Source organism: Giraffa tippelskirchi, chromosome 5 (genome assembly GCF_054371585.1).
Source record: "Giraffa tippelskirchi isolate mGirTip1 chromosome 5, T2T-mGirTip1v1.2.pri, whole genome shotgun sequence".
NCBI lineage: Eukaryota > Metazoa > Chordata > Mammalia > Artiodactyla > Giraffidae > Giraffa > Giraffa tippelskirchi.
In genome coordinates, this window is record NC_137279.1 from 34,266,866 (window position 1) to 34,293,897 (window position 27,032).

General features: G+C 43.2%; 1 protein-coding gene and 1 pseudogene across 6 annotated transcripts in view; one reads left to right on the forward strand and one right to left on the reverse strand.

Annotated features, from left to right (window-relative positions):
• Positions 1-487: 487 nt before the first annotated feature.
• Positions 488-7,106, reverse strand: LOC145504548 (protein FAM209 pseudogene; annotated as a pseudogene). The gene has a single exon (XR_014052291.1). The product of XR_014052291.1 is annotated as a protein FAM209 pseudogene (transcript).
• Positions 1,280-27,032, forward strand: part of SLC45A1 (solute carrier family 45 member 1) — a 92,225-nt gene continuing 66,472 nt past the window's right edge. For all 5 annotated transcript variants that reach the window (XM_081485614.1, XM_081485613.1, XM_081485615.1 and 2 more), the window contains exon 1: positions 1,280-1,436. The gene's annotated coding sequence lies outside the window, so the exon portion shown is untranslated. The remainder of the gene's footprint in view (positions 1,437-27,032) is intronic.

Below are 27,032 nucleotides of genomic sequence, written 5' to 3' on the forward strand. Positions count from 1 at the left end.
ATAGAGAAAGTCCTTGCACAGCAATGAAGGTCCAGCACAGCCAAAAATTAAATATTTTTTTTAAAAAGGAACTAAAGATGGTATGTGGAGTTGGAGAGCATTCCTGGCAAAGATATTAGCAGGTGCAAAGGCCCTGAGGCCAAAGGAGCTGGTTATGTATAAGGACATGAAAGAAGGTGGTTTGAGCTGAAATGTGAAGGGAAGTGGGAATCAGGCTTGGAGACTAGACATCCAGGTTAAGGCATCTGACCATTGGTCAGAAGCGATTTCCCCTTTCTTAAGTGAAGTAAAGTGAAAGTCACTTAGTCGTGTCCGACTCTGCAGCACCATGGACTAATTCCCCAGGCCAGACACTGGAGTAGGTAGCCATTCCCTTCTCCAGTGGATCTTCCCAACCCAAGGTCTCCTGCATTGCAGGCAGATTCGTTACCAGCTGAGCCACTAGGGAAGCCCAAGAATATAGATATGAGTGACAACCACCTGAGGCTTAGGCTTCCATCTGTGGTTTTATTTATTTATTTATTTTACTTTTGCTTCAGAATAGTTTTATTAGTTTGGATACACTTTGTCCATACTCAGCTTTTCCTCGTCTACTTTGACACACACATTCACCTGGAATTTTCATTGGAGTCTTCATCTCCCCATAGCTCATATATTGTAATGTTATTGTGTGTGTCAGCAGGTACCTTGAAACTGGGAAGACTGAAGTTACTGCCGGTTGCCATGGCAAGTTTCAGATTCCGCACCCTGGACACAAATTTCACAAGGTCCATCTCGAGCTGGTTTAAGATATCGAACATATAGTCTTTGTTGGGGGAAGCCTTTTTATTTTTCTTTCCTGAAGAGCCAAGTGAACCGCCCCGAAGGGCAGGAAGAGTCTGCACAGTACTCTCGTCACTGTATCCTGGAAACTTCTGTATCACAAACAGCACAACAAGGAGAAAAAGCCAGTGCGACTTGCTCCCAAGCCAGCCTTGGTCATGCTCTGGTAGATTCTCTTGAATTCGAAAGTGCCTTCCACAGGGCACCTTCCCGGGGAGTTCTATGGTGTCATCTCTCAGACAGTAAAACACAAAAGCACAGAAAGAGGAGACACACATAGACCAGAAAAAGAACCATATGACAGACCGCATGGTGAGCAGAGAGGAAGTGGCTCCTGGTGTGCTGGTCTGCCCTGGCATCTGGAGACTGAGGACCAGGCAGGGCTGGGCCCTTAGTGATGTCACCGAGGGCCCGGCCGTGGCCAGAACCCATCTGGCCATTGTGATGACTTCAGGGCAGAGAACAAGGAGGCTTGCGGGGCTCAACTGCGAGTAGGGCTTAAAGGGAAATGATGACATTTCCAGCGGGCAATCCAAAAAGAGGTGGGGAGTGAATGCCATCTCCTTGCCAGTGTATTCTTTCTGAATACACTGGTGCTCTACTGTGCTGAGAGGGTGAGTCCATCTTCTATTTTTAGTTTTCCCTTTGTTGAATCCAGACACTGTGGTGGGCAGAGCAGACCCACGGGCATGTGCCCCCGTGGAGTAGAGAGCCAAAAGGGAAAGAAAGATGTTAAACCAGAGGCCACAAACTATGAGCCACTAATGTGTTTTGTGTGGCCTACACTGTTCCTAAAGATGATTGTGCTCAGTCACGTCTGAACCTTTGAGACCCCATGGACTGTAGCCCACCAGGCTCCCCTGTCCATGGGATTTCCCAGGCAAGATTACTGGAGTAGGTTGCCATTTCCTTCTTCACATCTTGTGGTTTTCTTCTCCCCTCTCTGCTCTGCCATTTTCTTGGATGAATTCACCTTCCATCACCTTGGTGCTTGCCTTAATAGGTTCATCCATTCAGTCATTCATTTATTCCACAAATATTCACTGAGCACCTTTGATGTGCTGGATAATCAATAAGCCAATCTCAAATACTGATAAGTTCTTAGAGGTGGATGAAGAGGGGAAAAAGGGGAGAGTCAACTGGGCAGCCGTTGTTGTAGAGCCAGTGTGGCTGGAGCTCTGGGCGTACACCATGGGGCAGAAGGAGAGATGGTGGTGCAACCCCCTCCTCCTGCTAGGATGGAGATGGGATCTTCTTCATGTTTAGGACAAAGGAAAGTCACAGATGATTTTCAGTCAGGAAGTGGTTCCATCAGGTTTATGTTTGGGAAAGGTATCTGGCTAGGTTGGGGATAATGAAGCCAGGGCAGCAATCCCAGAGGTCCTGGGAGGCCATTCAGTGGCCCAGGTGGGAGATGAGTGTGTCCTAAGAAAAATGGGCTTCCCTTATGTCTCAGCTGGTGAAGAATCCGCCTGCAATGCAGGAGACCTGTGTTCTATCCCTGGGTTGGGAAGATCCCCTGGAGAAGGGAAAGGCTACCCACTCCAGTATTCTGGCTTGGAAAATTTCATGGACTGTACGGTCCATAGGGTCACAAAGAGTCGGACACGACTGAGCAACTTCCACACTAAGAAAAAGCAGTGAACACAGAATGGCATAAATGGATGACTCCAAGATGTTCAAGAAGGTCAATTCACAAGACCCGGCGAAGGGCGAGTCAGGGAGGGGGGTTGGGGGAAGCCCAGGATGTAGACTCAGGTCCTGGAGGGTAGATCCAGAGAGGATGCCTTTTAGTGAGAAATGGAAATCGGCAAGGGTCCCACTGGCAGGGAGGACCTTGAGTTTGGTTTTGGTGAGTTAATGCTTGGAGGCGCCTATGCAAATAGCAAGTTGGAGGAGGCAGAGAAAGGGCAGTTTGTGGATTTGATGTATTTCCAGGGGGAAAACAATAAGATCTTTAGATCCATTGAACACTGGGAGTCAGAGAGGCAGAAGTGATGAGGAGGAACCCGAGTCTCCAGTTTGTATCACCTGGAAAGGTGGTGGTGGTGTTTGTGACAAATATTTTTACTTGTTTACCTTTTACTTTTGTTTGGGATGGGATTAATTTAACTGACCATAGGAGAATAGTTTGCCTGTACATTTTAAGAACGTTAAAGTGAAGTATATGTTGGTCACAGAAATTTGGGGTCATGCTAAACCAATATCCTAAAAATAAAACCCTCATTATCTCCAAGAAAAAATATTGAGTTGGCCAGAAATTTCATTTGGATTTTTTTGGCAAGATCTTATGGAAAAACCCAAACGAACTTTCTGACCAACCCAATACAAATCTTGTGCATTAACCCAGAATAATCAGAAGGACGGATTATTCATTCATCAGTTCTTCTTTTATCAAGAGAATGTGGGTTTGCTTATAATACTCCCAGATCATTGTCTCTCAAAAATCGTTGAATTACAGTAGCAATTTAAAAAAGTCCCAGATTGTGGGGAAGGGATGGATTGGGAGCTTGGGATTAGCAGGTGCAAACTATTACATATAGAATTGATAAACAACAAGGTCCTACAGTAAAACACAGGGAACTAGGTCCAATATCCTGTGATAAACCATAATGGAAAAGACTATAAAAAGAATGTATTTGTATATATAACTACATCACTTTGTCGTACAGCAGAAATTAACACAAACTTGTAAATCAACTATACTTCAATTTAAAGAATGCATCCCTGACTTAAAAAAAGGAGAATGCTCAGATTATAAACTGACAAAATAACCTGAAAGTCGCTCACACCTGCTGAATTGCTTTTTGAACACTCACAAAAACAACAGTTTCTCTTGTTTCCAGTGCAGCTTGGAGCCACAAAAATTAATTACATCACCTTCGAAATTAGTCCTATGTTTTGCATCCAAAGGTCAATGTTCAGACTGAGAAATGGTTTAGTGCTTTCAAACACAGGGCTGAGCACATAAATATTTATCAGAGGAGGACAGGAACTTGCTGTACACGCGTGTTTGCCTTATCAGGCAGTTACCTGGGGCAACGAGTAAGTCTGTCTGCTTCCTGTCCCAATTTCTTTTGCCCAACACCTTGAGCAATTGTTTATTGGACAGAGTGTTCTGTCCCATTTCCCTTCTTCTGGGAATAAAGGCACAGAGTGCTAAACAAACACATCTCCTGGTCTACCAATACCTGATTTCTGGAGAGGAGAGGGTTCTAGGTGTTTGCTAGAAAGATCCAACAACACTTATGAAAGAGAAAACTGTTGGCTACACCCAGCAGAGAACAGAAAGCATGCATTTCCCCATTCCTGACTTGCTTGTTTTCATTATGGTTTTGAATGCTTTCCATGGACTTTATGGAATGTTCAAGCTTTTGATAGTGAAGATGATGTAACAGAGATACGGGCAAACGACAGTTCCCAGTCATGATTTGTGGTAAATGCACAGCCTTGTATTTTATAAGTTTTCTATGTTCATAAGATGAGAATGTTAAAGAAACATTGGCCAAGTCAGCTTAAATCTGGCTACGTATTTGTTTTGGCCACTCTGAGCTTTCATTTCACAAGTTCTCATACGAACCAGCTGAGGCCATTGTTACATAAGAAAGTTCAGCTGGACCGGGTGCCAACAAGTCAACTCAGCATTTCTCTGTCTCCCCACAGTGGTCTCAAGGAAAGGTTTTGTGAATCTTCTGACTTAGACTAAATAAACTCATATGCAGGGAAACTCTGACAACAAGTTATTTTTCAAGTGTTACTTTTCATAGCCTCCAAGATTCTGGTTCTCACTAATGGATCAGTAGACACCCCATGTAGATTTATCAGAATCAATTTCAAGTCTGTTAGTCTCTTCTACCTGCTGACCTACTAATTCTGAAGGTTTACTAACAACTCCAGATTGTTATATTTTAATTTGCATTTAATTTTGCACATATTTTAATTTGCATTTAATTCAATAGGCCATTTATATCTCCTTCTGATTTGCCTGTGGAGTTTTGATATTACTGTGTAAAGGATAGGGCTTCCCTGGTATCTCAGACTGTGGAGAATCTGCCTGCAATGCAAGAGACCTGGATCAGGAAGATCCCCTGGAGAAGGGAATAGCTACCCATGCCAGTATTCTCACCTGGAGAATTCTATGGACAAAGGAGCCTGGCAGGCTACAGTCCATGAGGTACAAAGAGTTGGACGTGGCTGAGCAACTAACACATACCTATAAAGGATATTTTGGAAGAAAAGCTATAACAAACCTAGAAAACATAATAAAAAGCAGAGACATTACTTAGCTAACAAAGGTCCGTGTAATCAGAGATATGGTTTTTCTAGTAGTCATGTACGGATGTGAGAGTTGGACCATAAAGAAGCTTGAGGGCAGAAGAATTGATGCTTTCAAGACTCTTAAGAGTCCCTTGGACAGCAAGGACATCAAATCAATCAATCCTTAAGGAAATCAACCCTGAATATTCACTGGAAGGACTGATGCTGAAGCTAAAGCTCCAATGCTTTGACCACCTGATGCAAAGAACCATCTTATTGGAAAAAACCCTGGTGCTGGGAAAGATTGAGGGCAGGAGGAGAAGGGGGTGACAGAGAATCAGATGGTTGGATGACATCACTAACACAATGGATGGACGTGAATTTAAGCAAACTTTGGGAAATAATGAAGGACAGGGAAGCCTGCCATGCTGTGGTCCATGGGGTTGCAAGGAGTCAGATATGGCTTAGAGACTGAACAACAACAAAATGTAAAGAGTATCAGGTGTATCAACATTTCTTTGTTACATAAAATTACTAACTATCCTTTGGGCATCTCTCTGGTCTTGGGCATTGTGGGCAAATTCTTCTGTTTGTTCTAAATGTACCCCTGCCAAGCTTCATGAGACAATCCTTCCAACTAATTTCCCAAAATTTGGTAAACAAGCTCATGTTATTATTTAATGACTGCCTGAGGACAGGGCTTGGTCTATCTTGTGCATTTTGAATCCTAGATGTGCCCAGACCAAGTAAGCATTTGATAAATATTTGTCTAATGGACAGGAAATCCTTCAGAAATTATTTTATAGTTTCCCTTGTTCCATCCTCTTAATAGATAAAAAAAAAAAAACAACTAACTTTTTTATTCTACCCCCAACAACAATCTCCCCTCCTTGTGATTACTTTAATGGTTCTCCTTCAAGCTATTTTCTTGACACACAATAATTAAAAATGTGGACTTCCCTGGTGGTCCAGTGGCTAAGACTCCATGCTCCCATGCAGGGGGCCTGGGTTCTATCCTTGGTTGGGGAACTAGATCCCATATGCCAACACTAAGAATTAACATGCCACAACTAAAAAAAAAAAAATTCTCATGTGATGCAACTAAGAATGCAGTCCTCGCACAGTCAAATAAATAAAAATTTTTACAAAAATAGTTAAAAGTGTATATGCTGTCCCAGGTTGCACACAAAAATATGGACATATTTTCATAAAATCCTGCCTGATGTGTTTTATGGGTTTTTGGCCACAGGGATCTATTAGCCAATGTGTTCAGTGGAATAGTCTATTGTAACTCCCTGAAAACTGATATAATGGAGCTTATTATCCTGTAATTATCACTTGTGTTATGATGCCAAGTTTCACTGATTCATTAGCTTGTGCTTGTCCTTCCTGAAACGAGTTTTCAGGACTACACAATCCTACACACGTATGGCATAGGTGATGCATCACAACTGTGAATGAACTGAGGAATTCTGGGTGGCTCCCTCTTGCTCCAGAACCTCCCCCACGTCCAAGTTCAATTGCACCCGAGTTCCAGCCCTGTTCATGCATTCCCTATTTATTGGGCACTGACTCTGTGTCAGATATTACAGGAGGCACCAGCAGCAGAGATTTTTGCCTGGGGCTAACGATTTCTTTTCAAAAGTAGGTTCAACCTGGGTAGATATCACATGAATCACAGATGTCTTGGTGTGAATTGATTTACGAGGTCCCTCAAGTTCACCAAGCCCGGAAGGGGTGGAGTCGAGCTTCCCACCCAGGCAGTTTGGCTTCATGTATTCCAAAAGTGTCATCCAACCATGTCATCATTTGGGGAGGATACACATTTACTGGGATGAGTCTGCCATTCCCCAAACATGTTTGGAATTACTCTCTTGGAATCTGATGAGAAGTTGAAGAGCTCAGGGGGACTTCCCTGGTGGTCCAGTGGTTAAGACTCTGCACTTTCAGTGCAAGGGGTGTGGGTTCCATTCCTGGTTGGACAATTAAGATCCCGAATGCCAAGCAGCACAGCCAAAAAAAAAAAAAAAAAAGCAATGGAAAGAATCTAATTACAGCTCTACTAGCAAGCAGATAAGATATTATAAGTGAATGGCTTCAGTTCTCCAGCTCCTGTTTTCTCCTTTGTAAAACAAGGAGATCAGACCCATCTTACGAGATTCCTTTCGGCTCTACAAATCTGTGGTCCTATCTCAACAACAGCATCTCCTTTTGTTATGAGCTTGACTTCTATATAAAATGGGGAGATATATAGGCTTGCTTGGCTTATTGTGCTGAGTTGTTGGGCAGATGATGTGAGATAAAGGCTGCGAAGACAAATGATGAAGCGTGAGCTGGATGTAAGTTACGGTCTTGTGATGATATGTTCTCCAATCTTCAGGCCCCTGCTACTTTCTCTAGCCTGCAACTCATTTTTTAAAATTAATTTTTATTGTAATATAATTGCTTTACAGTGTTGTGTTAGTTTCTACTGTAGAGCAAAGTGAATCGGCTATATGTATATCAACTCTTTTTTGGATTTCCTTCTCATTCAGGTCACCACGGAGCACTGAGCTATACAGTAGGTTCTCATTAGTCAGGTCCAACTCTTTGCAACCCTATGGACTATGGCCTGTCAGCCTCTTCTGTCCATGGGATTCTCCCGGCAAGAATACTGGAGTGGGTTGCTGTGTCTTCCTCTAGGGGATCTTCCCAACCAAGGGACTGAACCCAAGTCTCCTGCAGCTCTTGCATTGCAGGCAGATTCTTTACCCCTGAGGCACTGGGAAAGCCCAATTATCTATTTTACACATGATATCAATAGTGTATATATTTTTAAATTCACAAATAAAAATGCATGGTGCATCAATGTTGTGCCTATACCTTTCCAGGCTCTGGAGAAAGAGCAGCCATATGAACCCAGTGCTCAAGGAGCTTAACTTACATTCAAGTGAAAGGTAGACACAAAGATAAGACAACTGAACACATATGTTCATCTAAGTTGAGAAGACTGCCGGGGAAGCTGGCTAAAGGCTGAGACAAAGACACACAGCTCACCCTGCAGAGCTCAGTCTCTTGGAGGAAAAAGGTCTAGTCTGAGATCTGAAAGCTGCTACTAGAGGTTGAATTGTATCTGCCCACCCCTCAAGATTTGTCAAAGGCCCAACACCTAGTACCTGTGAAAGTCACCTTATTTGGAAATAGGGTTGTGATAGAAACAGTTAAAATGAGGTCATACTGGAGTGGGACTTCCCTGGTGGTCCAGTGGCTAGCTGGGTTTCCCAGGGGGTGCAGCGGTAAAGAATCCGCCTGCCAATGCAGGAGATGCAAAAGATGCCAGTTCGATCCCTGGGTTAGGAAGATCCCCTGGAGGAGGAAATGGCAATCCACTCCAGTATTCTTGCCTGGAAAATTCCACGGACAGAGGAGCCTGGCAGGCTACAGACTAGGGGTTGCAAAGAGTCAGATGCAACTGACCACACAAGCTGGAGTAGGATAGGCCTTCACTCAATATGACTGATGTCCTTAGAAAAAGAGACAAACGCAAAGGAAAAGGCCATGAGAAGATGGAGGCAGAGGACTTCCTTGATGGTCCAGTGCTTAAGAATCCACCTGCCAATGCAGGGGACACCAGTTTCACCCCTGGTCGAGGAAGATTCCACATGCAACAGGGCAACTAAGCCTGCATGCCACAACTATCAAGCCTGTGCACTCTAGGGCCAGTGCTCTGCAACATGAGAAGCCCATGCATTAGAGAAAGCACGTGTGCAGCCACAAAGACCCAGCACAGCCAAAAATAAATAAGTAAATAAAATTTTAAAAAAATGAAGATGGAAGCAGAGGCCAGAGCGATGCAGCTACAAGCCAAGGACTGCAGGTGACACGAGAAGTTGCACCAGGCAAAGAAGGAAGCTCCTCTTTAGGTTTCTAAAGGAATGTAACTCTGACAACATCCTGATTTTGGACTTCTTACTTCCAGAAGTCTGAGAGACAAAATTGCTGTTTTAAGTCACTCAGTTTTCAGTCATTTGTTTCAGCAGCCCTAAGAAACCAATGCCAGTGCAAAGGAGCTAGGTACACAGAGCATGAAGGCAGAGGGTCCCAGGGCTGCAGAAACAGCATTTGCAATGTCTCTAAGGAGGCAGAAACCTCAGCAAATGCAAGGAACCAAGACAAAGCTTAGGAGGTGCAGCTCTGCCAGGAACAAGTTCCACCAGGGAATTTGTCTGGACGCTTGTGATGGTGATGAGACTTGTGAAGGGTGGTCAGCCGGAAAACAGCAGAACATGCCTAGTGAGAAGCAATGGAGGGAGCTGGAGCCCACAACCTCATGAGGAGGTTGGTGACCCTTGGCTTGGCATGGGGCAGTGAGATGACGGTGGTGCTGGGTTCTGGAGTAAATGTCAGAGAAAAAGTTAAGTAGACCAGGAGTGGATCAGGTTTGGGCATGCAGAAAGGAGAAGAAACACAAGTATGCCTAAATTTTAGATAAATGCTTTAATGAAATTAGTTTTCGGGGGGGGGGGTGGTGATGCTCTTCATGAGAAGGTGAAAATTGGGGAGGAAAAGGTTCAGGTGGGGTGTGAACACCACCGGTTTGCTGAGCTGATATGACTTGGCTCAGCCTTTGCTCTTACTCATCGAACTTGGCATCAGGTGACTTGGCCGATTCCAAAATTCAAGTCCCCTTGTCCTCCTCAAAAGGGTTGCAGGAACCCCTGTAGCAGATATCAGGAGAGCCTCTTGTCTCCAAAAGGAGTTTCAATGACGTCATTCCAAAGGGCGTGATCATTTGACTAATCCTTGCGCTTTGAAGAAGAAACACCCTTGGAATACGTAAGTTCTGGTGTGTTTGTAAAAACAGTAGATCTCATTTCTTCAGAGCCAGACCTCATGAGTCCAGATTTAGAAAGATCATATCAGAGCACGTCGTAAAGATGCCTCACTACATTATCAAAGACTGTTTGCTTAGAAATAAATAATAAATGTATTTTCCCATTCCCATTTAATGAGGACCTTTTTAAGTTAACCATGAGCTAAGAGTCTCATGATTGAAGCAATGTGTAACTAGAAATTCATAACCATCGTGCCAGTGGCAGTTTCAGCTTGTGACTTGGTTTTTCTCGGACTTTGGATGATGTTCATGATCGTAGAAAAACGGACTAGCTTTTGTGGTGGTTATTTTTATATGAAACGCTCTGTAATATAAGGCTGGGGAAAATGACTATAAGTACAGTGTTTGGGATGTCAATCAAAAGGCAGAGGTAACACAACATTGTAAATTACCTATATGTCAATAAAAAATTAAAATAAAATAAATAACCATTAAAGATGTACTGTACAGTACATAAAACTATATGTAATATTTTGTGATAATCTATAAGGAAAAAGAATCTGAAAAAATATGTATATATAATATATAAAAATAAGCAGGGTGACAATATACAGCCTTGACATATTCCTTTTCCTATTTGGAACCAGTCTGTTGTTCCATGACCAGTTTTAACTGTTCTTTCCTGACCTGCATACAGATTTCTCAAGAGGCAGGTCAGGTGGTCTGGTATTCCCATCTCTTTCAGAATTTTCCACAGTTTATTGTGATCCACACAGTCAAAGTCTTTGGCATAGTCAAGAAAGCAGAAATAGATGTTTTTCTGGAACTCTCTTGCTTTTTCGATGATCCAGTGGATGTTGGCAATTTGATCTCTGGTTCCTCTGCCTTTCCTAAATCCAGCTTGAACATCTGGAAGTTCACGGTTCACGTATTGCTGAAGCCTGGCTTGGAGAATTTTGAGCATTACTTTACTAGCGTGTGAGATGAGTGCAATTGTGTGGTAGTTTGAGCATTCTTTGGCATTGCCTTTCTTTGGGATTGGAATGCAAACTGACCTTTTCCAGTCCTGTGGCCACTGCTGAGTTTTCCAGATTTGCTGGCGTATCGAGTGCAGCACTTTCACAGCATCATCTTTCAGGATTTGAAATAGCTCAACTAGAATTCCATCACCTCCACTAGCTTTGTTTGTAGTGATGCTTCCTAAGGGCCACTTGACTTCACATTCCAGGATGTCTGGCTCTAGGTGAGTGATCACACCATCGTGATTATCTGGGTCGTGAAGATCTTTTTTGTACAGTTCTTCTGTGTATTCTTGCCACCTCTTCTTAATATCTTCTGCTTCTGTTAGGTTCATACCATTTCTGTCCTTTATCGAGCCTATCTTTGCATGAAATGTTCCCTTGGTATCTCTAATTTTCTTGAAGAGATCTCTAGTCATTCCCATTCTGTTGTTTTCCTCTATTTCTTTGCATTGATTGCTGAGGAAGGCTTTCTTATCTCTCCTTGCTATTCTTTGGAACTCTGCATTCAAATGGGACTATCTTTCCTTTTCTCCTTTGCTTTTCACTTCTCTTCTCTTCCCAGCTATCTGTAAGGCCTCCTCAGACAGCCATTTTGCTTTTTTGCATTTCTTTTCCATAGGGATGGTCTTGATCCCTGTCTCCTGTACAGTGTCACCAACCTCCATCCACAGTTCATCAGGCACTCTATCAGATCTAGTCCCTTAAATCTATTTCTCACTTCCACTGTATAATCATAAGGGATTTGATTTAGGTCATACCTGAATGGTCTAGTGGTTTTCCTTACTTTCTTCAATTGAAGTCTGAATTTGGCAGTAAGGAATTCATGATCTGAGCCATAGTCAGCTCATGGTCTTGTTTTTGCTGACTGTATAGAGCTTCTCTATCTTTGGCTGCAAAGAATATACTCAATCTGATTTCAGTGTTGACCATCTGGTGATGTCCATGTGTAGAGTCTTCTCTTGTGTTGTTGGAAGAGGGTGTTTGCTATGACCAGTGCATTCTCTTGGCAAAATTCTATTAGGCTTTGCCCTGCTTCATTCTGTACTCCAAGAACAAATTTGCCTGTTACTCTAGGTGTTTCTTGACTTCCTACTTTTGCATTCCAGTCCCCTATAATGAAAAGGACATCTTTTTTGGGTGTTAGTTCTAAAAGGTCTTGTAGGTCTTCATAGAACTGTTAAACTTCAGCTTCTTCAGAGTTACTAGTTGGGGCATAGGCTTGGATTACCGTGATATTGAATGGTTTGCCTTGGAAACAAACAGAGATCATTCTGTCATTTTTGAGATTGCATCCAAGTACTGCATTTTGGACTCTTTTGTTGACCATGATGGCCACTCCATTTCTTCTAAGGGATTCCTGCCCACAGTAGTAGATATAATGGTCATCTGAGTTAAATTCACCAATTCCAGTCCATTTTAGTTCGCTAATTCCTAGAATGTCGACGTTCATTCTTGCCATCTCCTGTTTGACCACTTCCAATTTGCCTTGATTCATGGACCTAACATTCCAGGTTCCTATTCAATATTGCTCTTAACAGCATCAGACCTTGCTTCTATCATCAGTCACATCCACAACTGGGTATTGTTTTTACTTTGGCCCCATCCCTTCATTCTTTCTGGAGTTATTTCTCTACTGATCTCCAGTAGCATATTAGGCACCTTCCGACCTGGGGACTTCCTCTTTCAGTATCCTATCATTTTGCCTTTTCATACTGTTCATGGGGTTCTCAAGGCAAGAATACTGAAGTGGTTTGCCATTCCCTTCTCCAGTGGACCACATTCTGTCAGACCTCTCCACCATGACCCGTCCGTCTTGGGTGGCCCCACATGGCATGGCTTAGCTTCATTGAGTTAGACAAGGCTGTGGTCCATGTGATCAGACTGGCAAGTTTTCTGTGATTATGGTTTCAGTATGTCTGCCCTCTGATGCCCTCTTGCAACACCTACTATCCTACTTGGGTTTCTTTTACCTTGGACATGGGGTAACTCTTCACAGCTTCTCCAGCAAAACACAGCCACTGCTCCTTACCTTGAACGAGGGGTATCTCTTCACGGTCGCCCCTCCTGACCTTGAACGTGGAGTAGCTCCTCCCGGCCCTCCTGCGCCTGCACAGCTGCCGCTCCTTGGATGTGGGGTTGCTCCTCTCGGCTGCTGCCCCTGACCTTGGACGTGCACCCTACTTATTTAACTTATATTCAGAGTACATCATGAGAAACGTTGAGCTGGAAGAAGCACAAGCTGGAATCAAGATTGCCGGGAGAAATATCAATAACCTCAGATATGCAGATGATACCTCCCTTATGGAAGAAAGTAAAGAGGAACTAAAAAGCCTCTTGATGAAAGTGAGAGACGAGAGTGAAAAAGTTAGCTTAAATCTCAACATTGAGAAAACTAAGATCATGGCATCTAGTCTCATCACTTCATGGAAAATAAATGGGGAAATAGTGGAAACAGTGTCAGACTTTATTTTGGGGGGCTCCAAAATCACTGCAAATTGTGATTGCAGCCATGAAATTAAAAGACGCTTACTCCTTGGAAGGAAACTTATGACCAACCTAGACAGCATATTTAAAAGCAGAGACATTACTTTGCCAACAAAGGTCCATCTAGTCAAGGCTATGGTTTTTCCAGTGGTCATGTATGGATGTGAGAGTTGGACTATAAAGAAAGCTGAGCGCGGAAGAACTGATGCTTTTGAACTGTGGGGTTGGAGAAGACTCTTGAGAGTCCCTTGGACTGCAAGGAGATCCAGCTAGTCCATCCTAAAGGAGATCGGTCCTGGGTGTTCATTGGAAGGACTGATGTTGAAGCTGAAACTCCAATACTTTGGCCACCTCATGCGAAGAGTTGACTCATTGGAAAATACCCTAATGCTGGGGAGTATTGGGGGCAGGAGGAGAAGGGGACGACAGAGGATGAGATGGTTGGATGGCATCACTGACTCGATGGACATGAATTTGGGTAAACTCCGGGAGTTGGTGATAGACAGGGAGGCCTGGCGTGCTGCGATTCATGGGTTGCAAAGAGTCGGACATGACTGAGCAACTGAACTGAACTGAGCTGGATATATGAAAAACTAAATCACTTTGCTGTACACCTGAAACTAACACAACATTATAAATCAACTATACTTCAATTAAAAATAAATAATCAACAAGGACCTACTGTATAGCACAGAGAATTATGTTCAATACTTTGCAGTAATCTCTAAAGGAAAAGAATCTCAAAAAAAAAAATATATATATATATATATATGAAAGTCGCTCAGTTTTGTCTGACTCTTTGAGACCCCCAGAATATTGGAGTATTCTGGAAAGAGAAAGAGCCTTTCTCTTCTCCGGGGGATCTTCCCAACCCAGAGATTGAGCCCAGGTCTCCTGCATTGCAGGCGGATCCTTTACCAGCTGAGCCACAAGGGAAGCCTGAGTCACTTTGCTGTACATAAAACTGAGTCACTTTGCTGTACACCTGAAACTAATACAACATTGTAAGTCAACTGCTGCTGCTGCTGCTAAGTCGCTTCAGTCGTGTCCGACCCTGTGTGACCCCATGGACTGCAGCCTACCAGGCTCCTCTGTCCGTGGGATTTGTCAAGCAAGAGTACTGGAGTGGGTTGCCATTGCCTTCTCCGTGTAAGTCAACTAGACTTTCATAAAAACAATTTTTAAAGGTAGAAGCAGCCAGTTCAAACATAGAACTTTATTATTACTGTTGTTGTTATTATGTAGCCACACCTCATGACTTGTGGAATCTCAGCTCCCTGACCAGAGACTGAACCCAGGCCACAGCAGTGAAAGCTTGGAATCCTAACCACTAGGCCACCAGGAAACTCCTGATATAGTCTAAAACCACATGAACAATCTTGTCTGGTTCAAGGTCCCCTTTTCTTCTGGCTTTCCCTGGGTGATGTCATCAGCCCAGGGGCCTTATTTATTATCCATGTATCCTGATGACCCCTCAATTGTGTAGTCAGAGCCTGGTCCCACTCAAGAGCTCCAGGCTGGGTCCCTCCACCTCCTGCTAGGTCCCCACAGTCAAAGGCTCTGGAATCAGACATGCCCCAACAGAACTCTCAGCTTCCCACACACACTTGCTCCTCCTGAGTTCTTCTTGAGAATAACTGACACCACTTCCCCACTGGGGCAGCATCAGACTGCAGGTGTTTTGCTCCTGGTCTCCCCACAGCCACTCCATGCCCATCACCCTGGCCCAGGCTACCTTCATCAGTCACCTGCCTTGTTGCCAAGCCGCCTGCCTTCTGATCTGTTGTCCACACCACAGCCAGGATCATCTTTCAAGAATGCAAGTCTATTTATTCATGTCATATCCCTTCAAAGAAGGAAAACAGTCCTTTGATGTCTCCCCACTTATTACTGCAAAGGTGAAGCCCTTAACTTGACATCCAGTTCTAAGCAAAGGGTCCTCTTCATCCTTCTGGGAACACTTCCTCCTTCAGTCCTTCCTTCCAGGAATACTTCCAATACTTCCTCTTTCAGTCCTCCCTTACCTGGCTGAGTGGATATGGTGCCAGGTCACTCCTCTTTAGGGCACATATTTTACAATGCACTGAGATGGCTGGTTAATGATGTGGCATTTTCCCACGCATTCAGATGCACAGAAATGTCTATTTCCCTAGTCCTTACCAGTCAAGATCACCTGTGAGCCTCTATCCTGTCAGCAAAAGGGAAGGTCAATGTGGTTCATTCTTGGAGCTCCTGCGCCTCTCCCCATCCCAGCCCAGTGCCCTAGCCAGATGAAACATCAGCAGCAGTCCCTCCCATCCAAGGGCCACACCTGGTAACTCAAGACACCCTCATCTAGCCTCACTGTCATTCCTGGACATGAGTGTTGTGGCCCAGACAGGTGCCCTGGTGCCCAAGCTGCCCCCAGGAGTAGGCACAGGGCTACTCTCTTCATGGAGTTGTTCTCCATCCACTTACCAGTCTCAGGGACTCCTTCCAACCAGAGGCAACCAACTCTCTCTCCCCACAGAATTTAGGTTTTTCCAGAACACAAGGAGGAGGTGGCTTCCAAATAACTTGTGTTCATCTGCCCTACCCCCAACCCCAGGGGGACTCTCAGGAAGGGAGAGGGGAGAATAGAGTGAACTCACCACAAATTGGTACCCATGGATCATCCCGGATTGCATCCCTTCACTCAGCAGTGGCTCTAAGACGGCCATGTCCCTCTCATGGAATTGCCCCACCCAAGTGGCTGGTTTTCAGGGGAAGCCAGAGGAAGGCGTGGGGAATCAGGAGCCTGGAGACACTACAGTGGGTTTGTAAATGGGGCAACCACTTCGGGGACCAAGTCAAAAACATCTAGTAAAGTTAAAATGCTCATTCCAGCCGTCATTAAAAAGTCTACGAATAATAAATGCTGGAGAGGGTGTGGAGAAAAAGGAACTGTTGGTGGGAATGAAAATTGATGCAGCCATTATGGAGAGCAGTATGGGAATTCCTCAAAAAACTAAAAACAGAGCTGACATATGATCTTGCAAGCCTACTCCTGGGCACACATCTGGCGAAAAATGTAATTTGAAAAGATACAAGCACCCCAATGTTCATAGCAGCACTATTTCCCAAGACAATAGCCAAGACATGAAAGCAATCTAAGTGTTCATGGAAAGATGAGTGGATAAAGAAGATATATAATATACATATACATATAAACATAATATATGGGTTTCCCAGGTAGCACTAGTGGCAAAGAACCTGTCTGCCCATGTAGGAGACGTAAGAGACTTGGGTTCAACCCCTGAGTCGGGAAGATTCCCTGGAGGAGGACATGCCAACCCACTCCAATATTCTTGCCTGGAGAATCCCACGGACAGAGAAGCCTGGAGAGCTACAGTCCATAAGGCTGCAAAGAATCAGACACAACTGAAGCGACTTAGCACACACACACGCACACATATAATATAGATATGTACAATATACACATACAATGTACACTACATATACAATTGAAAGGGTTTCCCTGGTGGCTCACTGGCAACAAATTCACCTGCAATGCAGGAGACGTGGATTCAATCCCTGGGTTGGGAAGATCCCCTGGAAAAGGAAATGGCAACCCACTCCAGTATTCTTGCCTGGAAAATCCCATGGACAGAGGAGCCTGGCGGGCTATGGTCCACGCAGTCACAGAAGAGTTAAACAAGACTTAGTGACTAAACAACAACAATACAATGGACTAATACTCAGCCATAAAAAATAATGCCATTTGCAGCAACATGGATGGACCTAGAGATTATCACACTAAATGAAGTTAAGTCAGACAAAGACAAATATCTTAATATCAGTCATATGTAGAATTTTAAAAAATGATACAAATGAACTTATATGCAAAACAGAAGTAGACTCACAGACATAGAAAACAAATTGTGGTTACCAAAGGAGATAGTTGGGGAAATTGGGATTAGCAGATACAAACTACTACATATAAAATAAACAAAAAGGACCTACAGTTTAGCACAGGAAACTATAACTCAATATCTTGTAATAACCTAAGGATATATATTCTTTTCCACTTTGCTGTACACCTGAAACTAGCACAACATCGTAAATCAATTATACTTCAAAAAAAATTGAAACAGAAAACAAAAACCCAAAGCATCTGTTTATTCACCAGTTAGTTCCACATGTCTACAGTGAAACCTAGAGAAATTCCTGACTCCTGAGATGTGAACACACTATGAATATTCCTGGTAGCATAGTTCTTGAGAGTGAAAAGCTGGAAAGAATCTGAACATCTTTCAACAGGTAAAAAGATAAATTATAAAATATTCTTATGTAAAATAGCATACAGCTGTAATCTTTCATGTTTGCTCATATAATCCTTAATGGGATTTTGTGAAACTACATTCCCTTCAGTTCAGTTCAGTTGCTCAGTCATGTCCAACTCTTCGCAATCCATAGACTACAGCACATCAGGCTTCCCTGTCCATCACCAACTGCCAGAGCTTGCTCAAACTCATGTCCATCAAGTCAGTGATGCCATCCAACCATCACATCCTCTGTCATCCTGTTCTCCTTCTGCCTTCAATCTTTCCCAGAATCAGGGTCTTTTCCAATGAGTCAGTTCTTTGCATCAGGTGGCCAAAGTATTGGAGTTTCAGCTTCAAAATCAGTCCTTCCTTCCAATGAATATTCAGAACTGATTTCCTCTAGGATTGACTGGTTTGATCTCCTTGCAGTCCAAGGGACTCTCAAGAGTCTTCTCCAACACCACAGTTCAAAAGCATCAGTTCTTCCGCGCTCAGCTTTCTTTATAGTCCAACTCTCACATCCATACATGACGACTGGAAAAACCATAGCTTTGACTAGATGGACCTTTGTTGGCAAAGTAATGTCTCTGCTTTTTAATATGCTGTCTAGGCTGGTTGGTCATAGCTTTACTTCAAAGGAGCAAACATCTTTTAATTTCATGGCTGCAATCACCATCTGCAGTGATTTTGGAGCCCCAGAAAATAAATTCTGTCACTGTTTCCATTGTTTCTCCATCTATTTGCCATGGAGTGATGAGACTGACTGGTTGCCATAGTCTTCGTTTTTTGAATGTTGAGTTTTAAGCCAGCTTTTTCACTCTTCTCTTTCACTTTCATCAAGAGGAGAGAATAGCATTGAAGCATGTATGTGAACTAAATCACCAGTCCAAGTTTGATGCATGAGACAGGGTACTCAAAGCCGGTGCACTGGGACAACGCTGAGGGATGGGATGGGGAGGGAAGAGGGAGGGGGGTTCAGGATGGGGAACACATGTACACCCATGACTGATTCATGTCAATGTATGGCAAAAACCACCACAATATTGTAAAGTAATTAGCCTCCAATTAAATAAATTAATTTTTTTTTAAAAAAGAGGCTCTTTAGTTCCTCTTCACTTTTTGCCATAGGAGTGGTGTCATCTGTGTATCTGAGGTTATTGATATTTCTCCCAGCAATCTTGATTCCAGCTTGTGCTTCATCCAGCCCAGCATTTCGAATGATGTACTCTGAATATAAGTTAAATAAGCAGAGTGACAATATACAGTCTTGATGTACTTCTTTCCTGATTTGGAACCAGTCTGTTGTTCCATGTCCAATTCTAACTGTTGCTTCTTGACTTGCATTCAGATTTCTCAGGAGGAAGTAAGGTGGTCTGGTATTCCCATCCCTTGAATAGTTTTCCACAGTTTGTTGTGATCTACACAGTTAAAGGCTTTGGCGTAATCAATAAATCTGAAGTAGATGTTTTTCTGGAATTCTCTTGCTTTTTCTGTGATCCAATGGATGTTGGCAACTTGATCTCTGGTTCCTCTGCCTTTTCTAAATCCAACTTGAACATCTGGAAGTTCATGATTCATGTACTTTTGAAGCCTGGCCTGGAGAATTTTGAGCATTACTTTGCTAGCATGTGAGATGAGTGCAATTGTGCAGTAGTTTGAACATTCTTTGGCATTGCCCTTCTTTGGGATTGAAATGAAAACTGACTTTTTGAGTCTTGTGGCCACTGCTGAGTTTTCCAAATTAGCTGGCATATTGAGTGCAGCACTTTCACAGCATAATCATTTAGGATTTGAAATAGCTCAACTGGAATTCCATCAACTCCAATAGCTTTGTTTGTAGTGATGCTTCCTAAGGCCCACTTGACTTTGCATTCCAGGATGTTCCTTCTGTAGGGGATCTCCCAGACCTAGGTGTCAGATCCATGGCTCCTGCATTAGTAGGAGGATTCTTTACCACTGAGCAACCAGGGAAGCCCTTTTTATGACTTATTGATAGTAAAGATGTTGAATTCTTTAAAAATCTTGAGCAATGTAAAGACAACTAGAGAAAAATAACGTTATTGCTATTTGTTCAGTAGAAATTGAGAGAGGATTAAGCAGTAGCTCAAATGGTAAACAACCTGCCTACAATGCAGAAGACCCAGGTTTGATCTCTGGGTTGTGAAGATCTCCTGAAGAAGGAAATGGCAAACTACTTCAGTATTCTTGCTTGGAGAATTCCATGGACAGAGGAGCCTGGCAGGCTACACTCCATGGGGTCACAAAGAGTCAGACACAACTGAGGAAGTAACACTTTTCACTTTCAGCATCTTGACCAATATCACCTATGTTAAGAAAAAATCTCTAGTTGTGAAAATGATAGATAACCCAACAGCCATCTGTTTAATGGAGAGGGCCTTAGAAGAATTTGATGTCATTTAAAAATATCAAAAATCATCTTAATTCATACAGATATTAGATGAACACATGTCAAAGATTTTGGTGGTGGTGGTTTAGTCTCTAAGTCGTGTCCCGATCTTGTGACTCCATGGACTGTAGCCCACCAGGCTCCTCAGTCCCTGGGTTACTGGAGTAGGTTGCCATTTCCTTCCCCAGAGGATCTTCCCAACCCAGGGATTGAACCATCATCTCCTGCATTGTAGGGCAGATTCTTCACTACTGAGCCACCAGGGAAACTGTCAAAGATTTTGTTGTTGTTGTTCAGTTGCCCAGTCGTATGCAATTCTTTGCGACCCCATGGACTGCAGCACACTAGGCCTCTCTGTTCCTTACCATCTCCCAGAGTCTGCCCAAGTTCATGTCAAAGATTTTGCTGTGTTTAGTCGCTCAGTCATGGCCAACTCTCTGCAACCCCATGGACTGTAGCCCAGCAGGCTCCTCTGTCCATGGGGATTCTCTAGGCAAGAATACTGGAGGGGGTTGCCATGCCCTCCTCCAGGGGATCTTCCCAACCTAGGGATCAAACACGGGTGTCCTGCATTGCAGGTGGATTCTTTGCCATCTGAGCCACCAGGGAAGCCCATCAAAGATTTTACTTAACTAATTAATTGAGGAAGGGAGCAGAAGGACATTACAATCAGCTGAGAGGAAAATTCAGAGAACACACCCTGTATAAAAAAATCAGCAATGCTGAAACAAATGGATGTGCAGTTTGAGGCAAAGCAGGTCAATATCCCCAGGGAAATAGTTTATTGTATCTCCATTGGGCAATATTTGTTTGCATTTCTATCAACAAAAAGCAATTATATTTCTATTGGTCTCTATAACTTACAGAGCTGTGAGCTAACGCAGAAACAAAGGTGCATCTAAGCCAGGAGTGAAGACATCCACCACTATTTTTTTGCACATTTCGAAGTTTCTCACAATTTTTCTCGGCAGTGTCATTCCCAATATCAAATCATAGCTCAGAGCTGCTAGTGGTATTATATAGCTAGTGATACCCATGCCCAAAAAACAACCAAAATTATACCCACAATGTGTAAAAATCAACAAATAATTTAGATATAACTAGATCTACTTGATGAATTGTTTATGCTACAATGTATCACTTTATAATCAATTTTATTAAAATATATAATTCCATTTATTTAGAAATTTAAGATGCATATTTTAAATTCTCATAAAGTATTTAAACTATTTACATATTTTATAAAATGTCATGTTTAAGTTGGTGCAGTGGTAAAGAATCCACTTGCTAATGCAGGAGACACAGTTTCAGTCCCTGGATCAGAAGATCTCCTGGAGAAGGAAATGGCAACCTGTTCCAGTATTCTTACCTGAAAAATCCCATGGACAATGGAGCCTGGCAGTCTACAGTCTATGGGGTCACAAAGAGTTGGACATGACTGAAAGACTGAGCGCACACACTATCATTCTATTTATGTCTAAGACATTATCAAATATTTTTAGTATGGCTCCTGCATTTACACACACCAATACGCACATTCACGTAAGAACTGGATACAGTGCAGAGAAGTGCTGATGAAATCTTTCAGAGGTAAGGAACCAATCTACAAAAAAAACCCATCAGTTCTATTTCCAAAACATACTCATCTCACTCCCCTTCTTTCCAATCTCTGCTCACCAGCATCTCTTGTTTGTGTAGTCTCTAGTTCCCTGCTTTCTCAGCTATAATCCATTCCCTGCCCTGCAGCTAGGGTGATCTTTAACAAAGCAAATTAGATATTATCCTTGCCCTGCACATACATTCAGTGATTCCCTTTACACCTAGGATAGACCCTAAATGCCCTCCCTTAGCCAGAACAACTGTGCAAATACTGAGTTGCCTCTGATTTTATATCCGATTAAAATTATAAAGGACTTACTTGCCTGGCAGTCCAGTAGTTAAGACTCCATGCTTCCAATGCAAGCAGCACAGGTTTGATCCCTGGTCAGGGAACCAAGATCCCTCATGCTGTGTAGTGTCTATAGATATATATATGTATATATATATATATTTTTAATGAAAGAGATGCTTCATGTATCAGAGCTGACATTATAGTAATGAATGATAAAGCCCTTGAACTCATAAAATTAAAATAATCTATGAAGGAGAAGAGAGAAATAGTATAGGAACAAGAAAGGATATATAACCATTTGAAAAAAATCTTAACAATTCTTGACACTTCCAAGAAAACTGTTTTTAAATTATAAATCTTTTCCCCTATCACAGAACTTCATAGAACACCCCTGTTTCATTCTTTCCATCATTTATCACATAATATATTATATTATGCTACATAATATAAGATTTTATCTCTATTACTTAAGATTTAAGTAGTTTTTTTTTCTTTTTTCTTTTGGCTGCACCGTGCCATTTGTGGAATCTTAAGCCCTAGAACAGGGATTGAATCCAGGCCCATGGCAGTGAAAGCACCAAGTTCTAACCCCTGGACCACCAGGAAATTCCTCTATATGTCTTTCTTTGCAATAAAGTATAAGTTCCATGAGTTCAGGAATATTTGAGCATTTTATTCAATACTGTGTGTTCAAGTAATTAAGGCAGAGTCAGGCATATAGCAGGAGAATGATGAAGGGCCTGAGACATTAAGCCTGCACAGATGCTGGCAGAGGATATAAGACATCCAGTTCAGAGATAAAGGGCTCTGTCACTCACAGCACAGCAGGCAGCAGAGTTTCATGTTTGCCTTGGTTTCTGTTGCTCCTCAAGTCCCAGGCAGCTGAACGGAGCAGTCCCAGGGAAAACTGCCTGCTCAATGCGTTGGAGTTACCCTGACTTTAGGGAACCCAGATCTGTTATAATGGGCGCAAACACACCTGCCTCATCTCTGCTCAGAGAGTGACTTTATCACATCGGACAATAAACAACCCTGCCCTTTGCCCCCAAGGGACACACTAGCCCTGTCTTCCAGGGTGTTGACTAAACAAACATACTTGCAAAGAGAATCCAGGGCAAAGGATGCCCCTGTTCCCAAGACATGCAGAAACACAGGACATCTATGGAAATTGTCTCCCAGCAACAGCCCTATCATTCTCTTTCGCATCATCCTGGGTTGGTGTTTTTTTGGGAAAGGGGTCTTTGCACACTTGTCACTCTTTGCAAAGATCTTGCTCATGTATGTATTTCCTGATGGCCAATCTACTGCACCAACTTCCACTAGAGCATAAATTCCTCGAATACAGTGACCTTCTCTGTATTGCCCAGGGCTGGATCTCTACCACTGGGAAAGAGCTGGAGTAGGGAAATAGCACAAACATCCATGAGAAAATCTACAAGGAAAAAACCAAACAAAATACTTCCAGATCAAGAAGACGAGAACTGTGACAAAGAGTGTCTGGTGTGGATAGGGGCAAGGATATTGACGGAAGTGGATGGTCTCAGAGAGGAGGAGATGACAACGTGGAGAATGGGCTTGCCAAGAAAAGGCAGAAGGCAGAGATGTCAGTTAGGAGGCTGTTGTCATGAAGAAAGGAGAGATGAATGGAGGATGAGTGAGATGAATGGAAGATGAATTTCAAGTGTTGACAACTGGGAAAAGCCAGAGGAACAGGGGGAGGATGGCCAGGTCAAGAGGAAAGGCTTGGACTAAGTCTTACAGAAAGTAAATGAAAGTAAACCAGGAATTCCCTGGCGGTCCAGTGGTTAGGACTCTGTGCTTTTATTGCTAAGGGCACGGATTCAATCCCCGGTGGGGGAACTAAGATTCCACAAGCCACGCAGCTTAACCAAATAAATAAAAATGCAAACAAACAAAAAGAAAGTAAAGGCACCTGCTGCAGAAGTTAAGGAGTGAGACAAATGCCAGCCACACCAAGGCAGGCAGGCCCAGCACCTCCCAGCACCTCACACTTTGATTAGTGTGCGGTACTTTGTGCTCATGTGCCCAGTTGTGTTCAACTCTTTATGACCCCATGGACCCCAGGGGCTTCCCTGGTGGCTCAGATGGTAAAGAATCTGCCTGCATTGCAAGAGACACAGGTGGGATCCCAAGGTCAGGAAGATCCCCTGGAGAAGGAAATGGCACCCCACTCCAGTATTCTTGCCTGGGAAATCCCTTGAACAGAGGAGCCTGTCAGGCTACAGTCCATGGGGTTGCTACAGTCCATGGGGTTGCAGTCAGACATCACTGAACAACTGACACTAATACTTTGCGACCCCATGGATTGTAGCCTGACAGGCTCCTCTATTCATGCAATTTCCCAGGCAAGAATGCTGAAGTGGGGTGCCATTTCCTCCTCCAGGAGATCTTCACAATCCAGAGACTGAACCCACATCTCCTGTGTTCCCTGCATTATGGGCAGATTCTTTACCCTCTGAGCCATCAGGGAAGCTAGGTACTTTACACGCACTGACTCATCCCTTGATGGGTGAGGAAACTGAGGCTGAGTAGCTTCTCCTGGGCCACAGGCAGTGGATCCAGGGAATTCCCACCATCAGGCCTGGAGTCTATGTTCTTCACCCATCACAAGTTACGGCGACATTCTCTGGACTAGGAATTTACAAGTCCAAGCCGTAATCTAATGTAACCTGGAAAAGAGCATTCACCTTCTTTCCCAAGAAAACACCTGGTCTCTTCTCCTGCCTATCAGGCTTCTGAGGTCATTGACCGCTTCAAGGGCCATCACTCCAGGATGAGGTTCTAAATGTCACACCTGGGAAGAAAGAAAACTGGGCTCTGGCCAGCTAAGCAGGTGCAAGACGCTGAGGCTTTGGGAATTCCTGTGACCGAAGGTCAAGGGCCCCAAGGAAGTAGCCATTTGCCACACATGGTGCCCTGTACCCACCAAGTTCTCCATCAGCCCTGTGAGGTGGTGCCACTGGGGAACAAGACAGGCAGGTGCCTCCTGGCTCTCTTGAAGATGACAGAGCATGAGGTACTGGGTCCGTGCAGTGTATCTGATCCCTGTTTCCCAAAGGAGGGGGCGTTGTCTCTGCCATTGCCAAGAAGTGATCGCCAGTATTGACCACTTCTCCACTTCCACCAAGAGAGACCTGGGACCCTGAGCTATATCTCAGCTAAGGCCACCTTCTTTACCATCTCCAAGCAAGAGCCATGTTATTTCTCCCTCATGCACCCAGGAATTCAGGCAAAGAACTGGGATCCTGCTCTTTGTGTGTAGAGGGTTTTAATACAAACAATCAATCCACCCCCCCCAAAAAAATCCACTCATTTTTAAGAGGATAATTGCAATGTATGCATCTTATTGGAATATCCTGCTTCCATTGAACCAATGGCCAAATATGAGCTCTAATAATACAGGGGATTCTTGTTAATTTTGAAGGAGTGTGCTATTTCTTTTTTTTTTTTTTTAAGAATCTTTATCTTTTAGAGATATATATTGATACAACAAGGAGATCAAACCAGTCAATCTTAAGGGACATCAACCCTGAATACTCATGGGAAGGACTGATGCTGAAGTTGAAGCTCCAGTATTTTGGTCATCTGACGCAAACAGCCAACCCATTGGAAAAGTCCCTGTTGCTGGGAAATATGGAGGGCAGAAGAAGAGGGCATCAGAGGATGAGATGGCTGGATGGCATCACCCAATGCAATGGACATAAACTTCAGCAAACTCCAGGAGATGGTGAGGGGTAGGGAGGCTTGGCGTGCTGCAGTCCATGGGGTCGCAAAGAATTGGACACGACTGGGTGACTGAACAACTACAATGAAAAATTTATTGATGAAATTGTATCGGGGTTTGCTCCACAGTAGTGATAGGGGATGGAGGTTTTGTGCATGATGGGTATATGAGTTCATGACATTTTTCTCTTATTTTTATATTTGTCATTTTTCACAATAAAAGTTTTTAAAGCACTTCAACAGATTTTAAAACAAATTTACAATGTGGTTTCCCCACATTTGTCCTTAATTACTATCAGTTCCTCTCTCAGAGCTTTGTCAGGGTGTTTCCCATCCACGTTTGCCCTCCCGAGGATGGTTTTGGGGGAGTCTGTTGCTATGACTGGCCTTTGCCTGTAGCTCTGTTAGTCTGCCAGTAGCTTTTCTTCTTGGGTAAGAATAGGCTTCTCAAATGGCTCCAACCAACCAGTGAAAAGACAGTGATTTTCCTCTCTGGTTTTCCTTCACTCTTTCTCCAACATGAGAAAGAAGCCAAAAATGAGAAGAATTATAGTGTGTTGCCACACCAAATAAGGAAAGCCTCCATGCTGGCTTTTGTATTCAGAAAAGACAGATTTTCCCCTTTATTCTTAAAAAGGAAACAGCATGTCTGTCTTCTAACAAATATTATCCGCTGTTGTCCTACTTAGGACTTATACCCATTGCATGCATTCTGTTGTTTTCCCCAGGAGCTATCCATTATCTCAGAAACCATCTATTATCTCAAGTACAAACTAGATTAGAAACCAGAGTTCGCTGGACCGCCAAAGGAGTTTTGCTCCTTTTAGCAAAAACCTTTTTAAAGATTTAAACAGAAAATTTAGTTATTGGGTTTATTAAAATGTCTGAAAAGATACTCATCACAAAAATTAACATCTTAAAACTCGTCCATGACAGCTTTTGTAAAATCGGGATCCAAACATGACATTTGCCTCTGTGGATAAGATCCTGTAATGAAATTTATGCTTCTCTGGTGTTGGGCAGCCGTGTGATGTTACGACAATGGCTTCAACATGGATGTGAAATTGTGCTTCCCATTCTCCCTTGAGAATTGTTTCTGTTTGTTCCACAGGATATGAATAGTCTCATTGTGGAGGTAGGAAATGTTTAACATGTGATCAGTCATGAAAACTTTGATTACTTCAAGAAGGGGGAAATATTTGTAAACTCATAGATGAAACATTAGCAATTGAAAAATGGGGCTTCCCTGGTAGTCCAGTGGTTAAGACTCCGAGCTTTCAGTGCAGGAGATAAGGGTTTGATCCCTGAT